The sequence below is a fragment of the Pogoniulus pusillus genome, chromosome 5 (genome assembly GCF_015220805.1).
Source record: "Pogoniulus pusillus isolate bPogPus1 chromosome 5, bPogPus1.pri, whole genome shotgun sequence".
NCBI classification, from domain to species: domain Eukaryota; kingdom Metazoa; phylum Chordata; class Aves; order Piciformes; family Lybiidae; genus Pogoniulus; species Pogoniulus pusillus.
Window position 1 is genome coordinate 13,403,564 of NC_087268.1, and position 12,869 is coordinate 13,416,432.

At 41.8% G+C, this 12,869-nt stretch overlaps 1 long non-coding RNA gene across 2 annotated transcripts in view; it reads right to left on the reverse strand.

The window, feature by feature from the left end:
* LOC135175328 (uncharacterized) overlaps positions 1 to 12,869 on the reverse strand; it is a 509,262-nt gene that overhangs the window by 47,474 nt on the left and 448,919 nt on the right. For both annotated transcript variants that reach the window (XR_010302327.1, XR_010302328.1), the window contains exon 7: positions 11,879 to 11,933. This is a non-coding gene — a long non-coding RNA (uncharacterized LOC135175328). The remainder of the gene's footprint in view (positions 1 to 11,878; positions 11,934 to 12,869) is intronic.

A 12,869-nucleotide genomic window follows, 5' to 3' on the forward strand; every position in this document is an offset into this window, starting at 1 on the left:
ACTTTCTTGCATGGCCATGTGAAGGCCTACATAGCCTTTATGCCTTGCACACATTGCTAGCCCCAGCAAGAACCCTTCTGTCAGGCTGGAGGAACTCTTTCTAAAGGTGCAACATTTCTGCAAAAGGAAAGTAGCTGCATATGTAGATTTCTACACGGGGCTCAGCTCTGTTGATTTGTGCAGATAGTAAGAGGCTCCATTGCTGTTTCTCATTCAGAGTTAAGTGGCAGCATGTCCATCTCTTGCTGTTCCTCGGACATACCCTCCCTACCATGCAGCTGAGAGTCCAGAGAAACCAGCAGTGACAGTGACATGACAGTGAATCAGAGAAGAGAGTCTGACTGATCCAAAAGCTAAGGCTACTAGTGCTAGCAAGGTCTTTTGGTCTGCCATATTAGTGGAGGTAAGGAATGGTGCCCCATGCTGCTGCAAAGGCACTATGGTTACTTGACAACTTAGCAACCACACGAGCACCTGAGAACTGCCAGGCAGGAACTGGGACTTCCCATTACAAAAAGATGACAAGACTTTAAACTAACTGAAGTGCTTCTATACTAAGGCACATAGCATGGAAGACAAAACAGAAGGAGCTGGAAGACATTGTGTATCAAGAAAACTATGACATAGTGGGCATCACCACAGAAATGTGGTGGGATGTCTCATCTGACTGGAATATCAAAATCAATGGCTGAAAGATCTTTAGAAGGAGTAGGCTAGAAGGAGGCTGTAGCCAGGTGGGGGTTGGTCTCTTCTCCCAGGCAACCAGCAACAGAACAAGGGGACAGAGTCTCAAGTTGTGCCGTGGCAGGTCTAGGCTGGATGTTAGGAGGAAGTTCTTCATAGAGAGAGTGATTGGCATTGGAATGGGCTGCCCAGGGAGGTGGTGGAGTCACTGTCCCTGGAGGTGTTGAAGAAAAGCCTAGCTGAGGCACTTAGTGCCACGGTCTAGTTGATTTGACAGGGCTGGGTGCTAGGTTGGAGTGGATAATCTTGGAGGTCTCTTCCAACCTGGCTGAGTCTATGATTCTATGATTAAGGAAAGGCTGCAGGGTGGCCGTATGTCTGGGACTATTTTCATCGTACTGAGGTTTATGATGGTGATGACAGGGTTGAGTTTTTATGGGTAAGAATCAGGAAGAAGGCAAACAGGATAGATATCCTGATGGGAATCTGTTATAGACCACCCAATCAGAATGAAAAGGCAGATAAACGATTCTTCAGGCATCTGGGAGAGGTCTCACAAATATTAGCCCTTATTCTTGTAGGGGACTTGCACTTCTCTGGTATCTGCTGGAAATACAAAACAGCAGAGAGGGAGCCATCCCAGAGGTCTCTAGAGTGTGTGGAAGTGAACTTCCTGATACAGTTGGTGATAGGAGTCAACTAGGCATAGACTCTGATTCTGTGATACTACTCCAATGGGCTTGTACAAAGAGAAGTTGTGTGCCTGCGCATGCTCTTCCTTACCTGACACTACCTGTGCCTTAAGCAGCACACCTATAACTCACTTGTTACTTTGAGAGGTTTTCTCAATGTGTTTTAAACCACATCAAACATAGGTGCTGCTCAACAAACAAAATGTCACTGGAACATAATCATGGGGAAAAAGCAGTTCCTACCCATCACACTGTCTTCTCTCTGTACTATCTGCCTTAGTAAGCCTGCAGCTAGGGACCAAGCAGTAAGAGACCCTATTGTAAGCAAGGGGCAGAGGTAAGGTTAGCTGTGGGAACCCTACCCCTAAACTTCCTGAGTTTTGGGAGATTAAAATCTCTCTTTACATCTCACTGGCATAGTTTTGTTGGTGCATACACAACATAGCCTAAGCAAGCGTATTGTTTCTAAAGGAAAAGGAATACGATTGGGTAAACAGGTGCTTGTGCACATTTTGGCAGCTCTAAGCTCCACAATTCAGTTCTAATCAATGCTACAGGATTTTGAAACCCACCTATATAATAATGAAGTGCGAAAGGTGATAGAAAAAGAATTCAAACAATCTGTAAATTGTGCTTTATGCTTTACTACCCTGTCAATGTTGAGACAAAAGAAGAGTAAGAGTTAGCCATTTGCTAGTTGTTACTAATCAAGAGAAGACCTGTCAGACATACTCTTCAAGGGCTCTGTCTGTCTGGACCAGGTAGATGCCTTGGTACACAAAAGACTTTACACACAGCAAAAGAAAGAGTGCTCATGGACAATGATGCAGTGTTCTTAATTAAGATTTTCATTACTGATACATATATTAAGGCTTCGCTAATGCAAGTGCCCAAGCACTCTCATGTGCAGGTAGATGTCTCCGATTCTATCTCTAGAAACCCTGCAAATCATCACAAATATTCACCAGCCAAGGCTCAAAATCAGCTCACTTGCCCTTTGGTATAATGACAATGAAAAATAAACCCTGGTATTTTATTTGTCTGTTGGATGAGAACTTAACACTTCACAGGCATGAGAATGAATAGGCTTTTGCTACAGCATGTGGAAGCTGATTCTGATCTCACTTACACCTGTTTGATGTGGATGTAACGCCATGAGTTTCAACACAAGGCGTGCAGCAAATGTTGAAGGCAAAAAGAATGAGACACATGTAGGTAAATGGAAAATTGGGTAAAACACAACCTGAGTTTCCAAAGGTAAACTGTAGTAGACTAACCTGATAACTTTCTTTGATAAGATAACTGATACTCAGACAAAGGAAATGCAGTACATTTAATTAATCTGTACAGCATTTGATACTGTATCATAAGGGAAATTATGTACTATGATGATGATTTACAAAAGGACTGTAAAGTGAGCAAGTGCTTACCTGAAGGGGAGATGGGGCAGTGGCGAAAAGAAGAATTACTGGGCAAACTAAAGGTTGTATTTCCACAAATTTCAGTTAAACAAAGCATCATTTCCTAACTATTAAAATCCAGGGGGACTGGGTAACATTTCTTTACATGGCCCCTTGAAGGGAAGGGGTGTAGAGTGGGAAAAAACACTTAGTAGCCATAAAACGAACAACTTCAATAATTTGCTCATTAACAAGCTCAGGCCTCATTCACCTGTAACATTTCTGTGCTGTTTCTATGGTTCTGTCCTTTGGGAAGTTACAAGATGCTACAACTATCTCAGCTGTTTACTTGCACAGTTGAATTAAGCATTTAGTTCACTGCTGTGCTTTTAAAATATTCTTATTCCCGGATCAGGATGCCCTTTCTGCTATGAATCTGCTTGCTAAATGCCTCAGATCTCCTTTGAATGCTGGACACTGCCTCCAAACAAAATGATGCTGGAATTAGACATGGAGGAGAAATACCTGGTGAAGAGGACTTAAAAAAGCACTGCTTCTCCCTGAACATGCTTCATGCCTTTCTTGGTTAGTTTAGTCTATGACACTTGGTGAATGTCTTTGGTATGACAAACTGCGTTGAGTACCGGCAAGGCAATGATATTGCACTGGTGCACTGTACGTACTAGGATGACATGCAGCAAAACACAGCCATTGCAGGATGAAAGAAGAGAGTGCCACAGAAGTCACAGTAGACGGTATCAGTGCAAGACTGACTTGCAGACTCCTAAAGAACTGATCTATCTGCCAGAATACTTTCAACAAGTTAAGAAAAACCAACAGGACTGCTGATAATCTTCCCTGAGGCATGCCTCTGTCTGCAGGTAATGCAATGAACAAAATTGTTACCTTTCCATTAAAGTTCAGTAGAAGAAAAGCAACGTTTTTGTCTTAATCTTCTGTGGTACGGTAACTAGACCATGCTAAACATGTGCAGATATTCATGCAAGAAACGTGCACTAAAACCCCAAAATTGAAGGATTTGTTAAGTGCAAAAACTGAAAAGCAGTTTCTGAAACACATCACTCTTTGGAGTTGGTTATATGCTGATCACACACAGTATATGTTTCCTTCACAACCTTCAGTGCAGACTGCAGAGCATCTTGAATGTAACTCATTAATTTTTGTCTTTAATGTAAAAGTGGATTTACTGCAAAAACTGAAATTCAATTAATCCCTTTTACAGACATCCAGGATAAGTGAACACAGATGAATATGAAATTTAAACACACATCCAGATCCAAATGTTGCAACTGATCCTTACTTTGGTGACTGGGTGAAGCATGAATACCTTTAAATTTGTGCTATTTGAAGTTGGGGTTCCAATTTTGTCTCTGAAAAATCAAGCTGTTTAGCATACACTTCAGAAGCTAAAACATTAGAGGACAGCATTCAGAAACCTGATACAGCTATTCTATTAAGCTTAAAAGTCAGTGTGATGAGAGACAGTGAGATCTACTAAAATCCAGAAGTATTTGCTTTCAGTGCTGTGCAAAAATCTAGTATTTTGGGTTTGCAAACACATGAAATGAAAATATTGCCTGGGAGAGGGCTGAATTTGTAGACCACATTCAGCATATTTTCCAAAATTATGAAAAAAAGCAGCAGCAAACAAGAACTTCAGGGGAAGGAAACACTTAAAAGAGAAAAATAGACTGTGAATCTTTTACACCCAAGAGTTCTCATTCCTTGTAGTGACAAGATAAAAGAGCCTTTAAGAAGCGTGGCCGGCAGACCAACCATATATGTTTTAACATGTATACCTGTGTATCAGCATACAGCACATTTACATGGCAAATGGCTTTCTTTTTTCTCCCCTTTTTTCTCTCTCTTTTTTTTTTAAGTGGGAGAGTCAGAGAGAGAGGAAATGGAGGAGATACCATCACAAGGTCACTTTCAATTATAGAATCATAGAATCGGCCAGGTTGGAAGAGACCTCCAAGGTCATCCAGTCCAACCTAGCACCCAGCCCTGGCCAATCAACTAGACCATGGCACTAAGTGCCTCATCCAGGCTTTGCTTGAACACCTCCAGGGTGTCCCACACAGACTCATATAATTGTTTTGGCTGGAAAAGACCTCTAAGATCATCAAAACCAAATGTTGACCTGACACCACCATGGCCACTAAATCACGTCCCAGTGTGTGCCATGTCTACATGTTTCTTGCACACTTCCAAGGACAGTGACTCCACCAACTCCCTGAACAACCTATTCCAATGCCTGGCCACCCTTTCAGTAACAAAATCTTACTATTACCCAACCTAAACCTCTCCTGGCACAATTTGAGGCTATTTCTCTTGTTCTATCACTGGTTAATGGGGAGCAGAGACTGCCCCCTACCTTGCCTCCTTTCAGGTATTTGTAGAGGGCAATATGGTCTCCCCTCAGCCTCCTCTTCTCCAGACTAAACTACCCCAGTTCCCTCAGCCACTCTTCATAAGACTTGTTCTTCAGCTTTGTTGCCCTTCTAACATTCAGTGTGAATATGGAGATGTGGACTGGCACTTAGCCCTCTGTGTGTTTGCACTCTGGTGCTCATTTCAAGAGTCAAACCTATGATCATAGAATCATAGAATGGTCTAGATTGGAAGGCACCTCAAGGATCATCCAGCTCCAATTCCCTGCCATAGGCAGGGACACCCCTCACTAGAGCAGGTTCTGATCAAGAGGTAACTCCTGGGAAACTATTTCTGGACATCCAGTTTTATAGCAATCACTCCTCCAGTGCTCCTTGCTCTTGGTTATTATCTTTACCTTACATTTGGTGTGTATGCTTACAGAGACAGGTATTAAACAATGGATTTCTGCATAAGGAGAAGGACAGACAACACCTCTCAGCCAAGAGAGACCTTGGTGATATAAACTGTAAAACAGCAACAAGCTTGCAAAAGTTGGAAAATAATTTACCATTAACACAGAGGGAATATTCTGAAAAATTTTGCCACACTCTGTAATTCTGCCATTCTTGAGTAGTGATTTCAGACCTAACAAAGTGGACTGTCTTAATATTTTGATGGCTGGTGTTGAAACTGCTGTGGAAAGTGCTACTACTGATTCAGTAAGATGGTCTTTTCCATTCAAACACATTAATTTATGCCAGTGTGGGGCAAAAAGCACATTGAACAATTGCATTTTTCTTCCTGTTGCTTTTTTATTTCCAGCTAAATCTAAAATGCTATGCTCCTAGGACTGTCTAGAAAGCCTACTTCTTTTTTTTTTGTCTGCTGTAATCTGTTCTATTTTCAAAAAGAAGCTAACACTCAATACGTTGTACTACGCTAATTAGATGAAAAATAACCCAGAACAAAAGATCTCTGGTAAGCAGAAGAGCAGAAAGGTGTGACATTTTCAGCTGCCAAGATGGCCAATCTTAAATTCAATCTCATCTAACTTCAGTGGATATCTTGTAGGTATTGCAATTAGAAAGCAGACTGCCTACATGTTTTTGTTGTAATCCACACATCAGCTTCACAGCTACAGGCACCCATTACTGTTTGTTAAATAATTTGAACATTAACACTTAAACTAATGCTTCAATGAGAAACTCGTATCAAGCTTTGCCCTGTTTTTACACCATTCTGCTTCTTTGTTTTTCTGGATATTTGGGTTACTTTTATTAAAGATGTTTTAGGATAAAAGTGTGAACTCGGTCAGATTTGTTTTAAATAAGGGTGGGAGGTTTTTCATGTAAATCTGTTGCTTAAGTCCATTTGATGGTCATGTTTTCAGATACAGAAAAAAGCTTAAAGTTGTGGCACTTGTACAAGAACATTCATCCCGAGGTGCATTTCCAGTTATACAATTTGATTTCTATAAACACATCAGAGCAGAATTTCTGGTCCACTACTATTTTGAGCCTGTTTCACCATTTCCCTCATTTGTAAATGCCAAATAAAGGGCCTCTGCCCGTGTTGTTCTCTCTTTTGGAACATTCCCTTCCTTCAGGAGACACATAAAAGCTGGGGTAATAATATTCCTTTCCTGCCTCAGATTGCTGTTTAGGTGACCATTCCCTTCCAGCAACTTACTTTCAGAAGCATATCAGATGATTCTTCTGGATAATTTGCATGTCTGTTTATTGCATTAATTATGATAACTCTTGCAAAACGCTAACTCTTGAAAGCTGCTGTAAACATAAAGGCTTATTACATCTAGACTTTTCTGGCGTTTTGCAAATGTTCATTTTTGATTCATGAATAAGCTTGACCTGGAGGTTATTATCCTCCTCTGAAGTAATGGAGAGCTTCTTAAGAAACCTGAGAAAAGAAAAGAAGCCTCCTCCCACTTTTCGATGTAGCAATCACTGTTGTTGCTACTCATCTGCAAAACAATACTAAACACAACATCCAAATAAAGGGATTCGAACGGTGCTAATTAGTTGCTATTTCACGGTGATGTTTCAGAGTGCTAACAGATGACACTTTGGTGGTGAACAAATACCAACAGCAGGGACACACATATAGATATCAAAGACTATTTGAGTATAGTCGTGTCTGATAAAGTGAACACACATTCTCAGAAACTGGTAAGTGGCAGGTTGGAATACTGCTGGGTGTCTTTTGACATACAAATCACTGACCATATGATGGATGGTTCTCATAACTATGATGAGATCAGTACGATGCTGCTCGGCTTCCCTTAGGTCATCATTACTTGACCAAATATGTCTTCATGAAGCTGAGAAATAAATGACAATTTTTCTTCTTCTTCTTCTTTTTTTAATAACAAGGATTAGAATCAGTGTTGAATTTAATGCTGGAGTTCAGTACAACCCGGTTACATCAATCAGAAACCTACTTCAAGGAAATGGACAGATGTTCACAGAATTAGGTTAACATGTTCTGCAACTTCTTTGTGCCTGGATCACTTCAGTGCATTTGTAGTTTGCATTTACCAAATCTAACCGTGGGTAGCTCTTCAATTTTGTATGGGTTCCATCTGAACAAAAGAAATTAACAAAACCCTACGTGCTCTATGATCTAGACAGGACTGGCCACTGTTGTAAATAGAGGACTTCAATTACAGAATCATAGAATCAACCAGGTTGGAAGAGACCTCTGAGATCACCCAGTCCAACCTATCACCCAGCTCTGTCCAGTCAACTAGACCATGGCACTAAGTGCCTCATCCAGTCTTTTCTTAGCTGTTTAGCCTCCTGGAGCTACCTGTCTTGCTGTAATGCATCTTACTATTGATAGTGTCCCACATTGTTGATGATAGGACAGAAAGTTTTGAGTCTGGCTGGAAGGCTCTTTCATGAAAGTGTTGAGTTTTGACAAAGAATCTACCTGCTTCTAGTGGAGCAGAGATTAACTGCTTTTCTCTTATGTAGGAATATTGTTTGGGGGGAGAATTATGACATCCTTTGACCCTCCAAAACCTTAATGCCATACAGCCAGACACGTGTGTAAGCTAGGGCTGAAGGAGAAAGAAGACTGAGTCATCAGCAAGTTGTGGGTAGGGATCATAGAATCATAGAATCAACCAGGTTGGAAGAGACCTCCAAGATCATCCAGTCCAACCTATCACCCAGCCCTATCCAATCAACTAGACCATGGCACTAAGATATAAGAAGAGTGCTGGCTACTGAGACAGAGGACAGAACAGGTCACTTATCTCTGGATCAGAAACATGCTTGATAGGACCCATTAACAGCTTCTAATGTAAATATGTCCCATTTTCAAATTTTCTGTTATCCAAAAGAATTCAGAGCATCAGTGGCTTGAAGGATTTATCTTCCAGAGAGAAAGGCGAGAACCACTAAAACAATACAAACTTCAAGCACATGCCTGAAACAAAGCCAGACTCATAAGGAGCTGGCTAAGCTGGGAATGGCAGAGTAAAGAAAACCTCTTGACTGCGGTATAAGTCTAACCTAAAGGATCAAGAAAGTGTGTGACTAATTTCACAGGTCAAGAAACAAAGGCAAACAGACAGGAAACAACTTATGCGTGGTCACAGAGCCAAGCACTGCTGGAGAGGGATTTCACCTCTGCGTTTCCACACGCCTACCTACCATGAAGTCAGCTTGCTGCTTCCACATAAACTGCCTGGTGCTGCAGAGGTAGGACAACGATAAGCCGGTGCCTTTGTGCAAATGTTGAAGGCACACAGTCCCTGCTACAGACAGAAATGCCTTTGCTGCTGCTGCTGCAGGAAGTGTTAACATAAGCAGCGTGCCCTTCACATCCCTGAGTATCATTAACACTTTTTATCGATATTATGAAGTTCTGCAACAAAAATAATAGGATTTGTCAGGGGCCGTTATGAACCGCCCCTGCTGGATAAATACATAATACATGATGGCAAAGGTCTGATGGGACCTTAATCAATTGCCTTTCTGAGTCAAATAAATGTCACATTAGACGTAAGCCATGTTGCATTCTGTGGGGGCCTCTGCTCCACTCGTCTCATGGGCCTGACACCGCCGCGGGGAGCTATGCAGGCGCATAGACTTCCACTTATTTGTAGCGAATATATCAGAGGAAAACTGGAACAGCACGTTGTAAATTACAGATTTGGGACACCTCATAATGAAAGGCAAAGGGGAGAGGAAAGAAATATGGGGACAGAGTAGGCAGGATAGGTCAGCTCAAATACATCTCCTTGGTATCTGGCATTGTCAGACCACCTTTTGCTGTCACTGCAGCATATCTCATGTGTCTGCCCAAAGGGTGAGGGAAAAGGAAGTGCTGCCATTTCTTTTTGCACCACAAAAGCAGTGAGTCAACTTCAAATGTTCAAGTCACACATTTTAGGTCTAGTATGAGGAAAAGAGAGCTCTCTGATATTTTCAGCATGCACCTGAAAAAATTAAGAATGCCCATTTGCACTGTAGCATCTCTTTGAAGAAATTCCAACAAGCAAAACATAACTTAGAATCATAAAATCAGCCAGGGTTGGAAGAGACCACAAGGATCATCTAGTTCCAACCCTCCTGCCATAGGCAGGGACACACGACCCTAGATCAGGCTGGTCAGAGCCTCATCCAGTCTGGCCTTAAACACTGCTAGGCATGGGGCCTCAACCACCTCCCTGGACAACCCATTCCAGGCTCTTACCACTCTCATGCTGAACAACTTCCTCCTCACGTCCAGTCTGAACTTACCCACCTCCAGCTTTGCTCCATTCCCCCTAGTCTTGTCACTACCTGATAGCCTAAAAAGTCTCTCTCCAGCTTGAACATAAATGTGCAGGTTTAATTCCTCTCCCAAATATAAACCAGCTATTTTTCTTACTGTGCAGCAGTGACAGCCATCAACTTTCCTCTTTGGAGAAGCAGAAGACATGGATTGGAACTGCGAAATGAAGATCTAAGTAACACAAAGTCTGGGAATATTTGGACATGGAGTTCTAAACCTAAATTTAAAAGTCTTCATTATTTTTGGCATTCACTAACTAGCTCCAAATTGGACATCCCAAAACAGTGGTTTCAAGTGCTGGTGGACATCTGGAAACCTTTGGTCTGTCTTTACTTAACTATAGTAAATATTATGAAGGGGTAGTGCTATATTTCCCTTTAGGTTGTAACAAGAAGCAACATTGTTTTATAGACACTAGAATTTCCCTGCCAATATGTATGAATGAATCCCAGCAAAATGTAAACTTTTGTTCAAAATACTTAAAATCATTGTGTGTCAAAACCTGGTAAAATTAAAGTTCCAGTCATAACAAACTAACTCTCATGAAGGTTCCCATCCCTATTTCCCTCAAAAGGAAAAAGCAAAGCCTACATGATGAAAATTTTAATTTTTCATGTTCTAGGTCTTACAACCCATAATCATCTGGACTAACAGAGTTATTAAGAGGAGTGTGGCCAGCAGATCAAGGGAAGTTCTCCTCCTCCTCTACTCTGCCCTGGTGGGATCTCACTTGGAGTATTGGAGTCCGTTTTGTGCTCCCCAGTTTAAGAGGGATCTATTTGAAAGTGTCCAATGGAGGGCTACAAAGATGATTAAGGGGCTGGAGCACTGCCCTATGAGGAGAGGCTGAGGGAGGACCTGGGGCTTTTTGATCTGGTGGAGAGAAAACTTGGAGGGGATCTAATCAATGTTTATAAATATTTGAGGGCTGGGGGTCAAGAGGGAGGGGACAAATTCTTCTCAGTTGTGCTCTGTGATAGGACAAGGGGTAATGGGTACAAACTACAGCATAGGAAGATCCCCCTCAACATGAGGAAGAACTTTACTGGAAGGGTCACAGAGCACTGGAACAGGCTTCCCAGAGAGGTTGTGGAGTCTCCTTCTCTGGAGACTTTCAAGACCCATCTGGATGCATTCCTGTGCAACCTGTGCTAGATTCCATGGTCCTGCTCTGGCAGGAGGGTTGGACTCGGTGATCCATGGAAGTCCCTTCCAACCCCTAACATCCTGTGATCCTGTGACTTCTTCAATTAAACAGGTCACCAAATTGACAAATGACAGAGCAGCAGCCAAACTCAAGTGAAAGAGACCAGGTGAGAAAAGAATTCTATGAAACATCTTCCAAAGAACCACTAACAGATTTTCAATTTCAATACCATTAAATGTCAAAGAGAATATAGCATCTTTAATTCACCCAGATAAGAAGAGCAGGTCAGTAGGACCTGCTGGTTAGTAGGTAAGACAGTACACAGGACTGGGTGAAGAAAGGTCCTATGCTACAAGACCAGATTTCAGTAAGAACAGGTTGAAAAGTTGGTTGATAGTTTCCTACACTTTCTGGCTCCTCTGAACCAGAGTGCAACATTTTAATGCCCATTACAGCACATGTATCTCAAATATAACACAACTCTTCCATACTGACACCCAGAAATGCAAGATAAATCCCACATCAATCAACCAATCAATCACACAAGGTCAGTGCACTGAGGACAGCCCATAAGCTGTCCCATAAGCTGGCATCGCTGTGAAATTCTGAGTGGCTGCATTAGAACAAAAATTCACTCCTGAGTCCTGTGGTCGTGGGGAGCCACAGAGAAGTACACAAGAGCTCCAGGCTAACTTGGACAAAACGCACAGCTCATAAAAATGAAAAGTATAAAAAAATCTGGTATAAATACTTACACAAGAGACAGGAAGGGTTCCTTCAGAGGAAGGCCACAAACTGATCGTGAGTGATCTAAGTAGAAAAGGGAGAAAGAAAAAAAGGAAATTAAGTGACAATGAGCACACTAAATTATATCAATATAAAACAGAGATGGAGGAGATTCACAGATGGCAGCAGTTCCCACAGGAGAGAGAGAGAGAGAGGGGGGAAAAAATTAAAAAGAAGTGTTTCAAACTCACAAATTGCATAAATCTTGGAAGTTTTTTAATTACCTGACCCCAAAACTACATAGCTGAGAAAACTGGTAGTGGCTGAGAAGCCTTGCAGTCCTGGGATAATTCCAAGCCAGCACAGACTAAATATCCTCTGATGGTTGTTCAACAGCCTCCATGAAATAGGCTTGTGGCTCCTACAGACAAATGTTCTTATTACAAAAATATTGCCAGATTTGAATGGCATCCTTCTTAGCTGTCATGCCAGATGATACAGGCCTCTGAAACAGAACTTGCCTTCTTGATCCTAACCTCCACAGAAGAGGGGTTAGGCATATTATTAGGGCTGAGGATGCTTACATTACAGCTGATAGCTGCACAGAAAAATTGTGTTGTCTCAATTCCTTCTGTCAACACAGTATCTTTTGGACTTGACAGATTTGTTACCCTGAGACCCCTAAGAAAACAGAATGGCTGCTTGAAAGTAGAATGGCTAAAGAACAGCAAATTTTAGGTAGACTACAGGTCTAGTTTCCCAAGTCTGTTATGGTGTATTTAGGGAATATTTATTGCCAACACATTTTCCAAAATATTAACCTGGGATGAAGTAACAGACAAAACAATGGGAGGTGGTGGAGTTGCCATCCCTGGAGGTGTTCAAGACTGGCTGAGGCACTTAGTGCCATGGTCTACTTGATTGGACAGCGCTACGTGCTAGGTTGGACTGGATGATCTTGGAGATCTCTTCCAACCTGGTTGATTGTATGATTTGAAAAGGAAGACATGCCCAGAAAAC